We start from the raw sequence: 3,847 nt of genomic DNA, 5'->3' as shown, positions 1-3,847 counted from the left end.
TGGACCACATTCTATGAAATGTGTATCTCTCTAAATAAATCCACTTCTTACTTAAAAAACAATAACAACAACCAAAAAAACCCAAATGAGAACAACAACAAAAAAACCCCAAAACTAAACCTGCCTTAAAAGAAACATTGAAGGGTGTCCTTTAAATTGAAAAGAAGTAAGAATATATAGGAAAGGAAAAATCCCAATAGGAAAGGCAAATATATAGTAAGGATTGAGAATCAACCAATTAAATAAGCCAATACATAGAATAAAAAACAAAAAATTATAAAAGCAAATAAATTATAATGAACAGTAAAAGTATAAGCACGAAGATGTAAAATATGACATCAAAAACTCAAAATGTGGGCAAGGGGAGTAAAAAATGTAGATGTTTAGAATGAGTAGGAACTTAAATAAATATCAATTTAAAACAGGTAGATATAATTAAAGGTTAACATATATGAGCTCCATGGTAAGGACAAATGAAAAACTGACAATAGATACACAAAAACAAAAAGAAAGGAACACAAGCATACTACTACAGAAAATTATCAAACCACAAGGGTAGAAACAAAAAGAAGAAATGAGCAGAGAAAAACTAAAGAAACAACCAGAAAACAAGTAATAAAATGGACATAAATACATACTTATCAATAATTACTTTAAATGTCAGTGGACTAAATATTCCAATGAAAAGATACAGAATGGCTGATTGGATTTAAAAATACCCTCAATAGGCTGCCTACAAGAGAGCCACTTCAGGGCTAAAGATACATATCGACTGAACATGAAGGGATGGAAAAAGATATTTCCTGCAAACAGAAATGACAAGAAAGCAGATTAGCAATACTCATATCACACAAAATAAACTTTAAAGCAAAGGCTATAAAAAAAGACAAAGGAGGGCATTATATAATGAGAAAGGGTTCTATACAAGAAGAAGATATTAGACTCATTAACATATATGCACCCTTTACAGGAGCAGCTAAATATATGAAGCAAATACTAACAGACATAAAGGGAGAAATTGACAATAATACAATAATAGTAGGGGAGTTGAACACCCCACTGACATCAATGGACACTTCATCCACACAGAAAATCAATAAGGCAACACTGGTCTTTAATGACAAAACAGACCAGTTGGATTTAATTGATATCTCCAGGACATTACATCCAAAAACAGCAGAACACACATTCTTTTCAAATGCACTTGGAACGTCTTGAGCATACATCACATACTAGACCACAAAACAAGACTCAAACAATTTAAGAGGAGAGAAATTATATCAACATTTTTCAACCACAAATGTATGAAACTAGAAGTCAACTACAGAAAGAAAAACGGGAAAAGAACAAACACATGGAAACTAAACAATATGCTATTAAAAATCCAACAAGTCAATGAAGAAATCAAAGAGGAAATCAGAAAACACCTTGAGACAAAAGAAAATGGAGGGGCTTCCCTGGTGGCGCAGTGGTTGAGAGTCCGCCTGCCGATGCAGGGGATACAGGTTTGTGCTCCGGTCCGGGAAGATCCCACATGCCGTGGAGCGGCAGGGCCCGTGAGCCATGGCCGCTGAGCCTGTGCGTCCAGAGCCTGTGCTCCGCAATGGGAGAGGCCACAACAGTGAGAGGCCCGTGTACCGCAAAAAAAAAAAAAAAGAAAGAAATTGGAAACACAGCACTCCAAAAATCTCTGGGATGCAGCAAAAGCAGTTCTAAGAGGCAAGTTTATAGTGATACAGGCCTTCCTCAAGGAACAACAAAAATCTCAAATAAACAACGTAACCTACCAATTTAAGGTATTAGAAAAGAAAAGAAACAAAGCCCAAATTCAGAAGAAGGAAAGAAATAATAAAGACCAGAGAGGAAATAAATAAAATAAAATAAAAAACACAATTGATAAAATTTAGTTAGGCTATGAAGAAAAGAGAGAGAACCCATATAAACAAAATAAAAAATAAAAGACGAGAAATAACAACAGATGCCACAGAGATACAAAAACTCATCAGTGAATACTATGAAAATTTATATGCCAACTAATTTCACAGCAGAAAAGAAATGGAAAAAAAACTCTAGAATCATTCAACCTACCAAGACTGAATCAAGGAGAAACAGTCAATTTGAATGGGCCAATCACTAGTAGTGAAATTGATTTTTTTAGAAAAAAACTCCAAGCAAACAAACATCCAGGATAGGATGGCTTCACAGGGGAATTCTAACCAAACATATAAATAAAAACTTATACCTATGCTTCTCAAACTACTCTAAAAAGTTGAAGAGGAGGGAACATTCCCAAATTCATTCTACAAGGCAACCATTACCCTGATGCCAAAACCAGACAAAAATATTATAAAAAAGCAAATTAAAGCAAATATCTTTAATGAATATAGATGCAAAAATCCTCAACAAAATATTAGCAAACTGAATCCAACAAAATATAAAAAGTATCATACCACATGATCAAGCTGGATTTATCCCAGGGACACAAGGATGACTCAATAATTGCAAATCAGTCAATGCAATATACCACATTAATGAAAGGAAGTATAAAAATCACATGATCATCTCCTGATGCAGAAAAAGTATTTGACATAATTCAACATCATTTATGATAAAAACTCTCATCAAAGCGAGTATAGAGGGATAATAACTCAATATAATAAAGGCCATTTATGGCAAACCAACAGCTAACATCATACTCGATGTTGAAAAGCTGAAAGCCTTCCTGCTAAATTGAGAAACAAGACAAGGATGCCCACTATTGCCACTTCTATTTGGAATAGTATTGGAAGATCTAGCCACAGCAATCAGACAAGAAAGATAAATAAAAGACATCCAAATTGGAAGGGAAGATGTAAACCTGGAACTATTTGCAGATGACACAACACTTTACATAGAAAACCCTTACAACTCCACCCAAAAAGTATTAGAACTAATAAGTGAATTCAGCAAAGTGGCAGGATACAATATTAGTATACAGAAATCTGTTGTGTTTCTGTACACTTATAATGAAATATCAGAAAATAAAAAACAAACCCATTTAAAATTGCATCAAAAAGAATAAAATACCTAGGAATAAACTTAACCAAGGAGGTGAAAGACATACTCTGAACTATAAAACATTCATGAAGGAAACTGAAGGTGATACAAAGAAATGGAAAGATAACCCATGCTCTTGGACTGGAAAAGACAATATTGTTAAAATGGCCACAATACTCCAAACAATCTACAGATTTAATGCAATCCCTATCAAAATACTCATGACATTTTTCAGAGAACTAGAACAAATTATCCTAAAATTCACATGGAATCACAGAGTATTCCAAATTGTCAAAGCAAGCTGAGAAAAATAGAACAAAGCTGGAAATATCTCCCTCCCACACTTCAGACTACACTACAAAGCTGCAGTAATCAAAACAGCATAGTACTGGCACAAAAACAGGCACATAGTTCAATGGAACAGTATAGAGAGCTCAGAAATAAACCCACATATGTCTAGTCAATTACTCTACAACAAAAGAGTCAAGAACACACACTGGAGAAAAAACAGTCTTTTTAATAAGTGGTGCTAGGAAAACTGAACAGCTATATATAAAACAATGAGATCAGAACATTTCCTCACACCATATAAAAAAATAAACTCAAGATGGATTAAAAACCTAAATGTAAGGCCTGAAACTATAAAACTCTTTGAAAAGAACACAGGCAGAACACCCTTTGATATAAACTGTAGCAAAATTTTTTTTTAATTTGTCTTGTTAGGCAAAAGAAATAAAAGCAAATATAAACACATGGGACCTAATTAAACTTAAAAGTTTTTGCACAGCAAAGGAAGCATTGATAACATGAA

Source organism: Delphinus delphis, chromosome X, assembly GCF_949987515.2.
Source record: "Delphinus delphis chromosome X, mDelDel1.2, whole genome shotgun sequence".
NCBI lineage: Eukaryota > Metazoa > Chordata > Mammalia > Artiodactyla > Delphinidae > Delphinus > Delphinus delphis.
The sequence above is the reverse complement of the archived record's forward strand: the minus strand, read 5'-3'. Positions refer to the sequence as shown.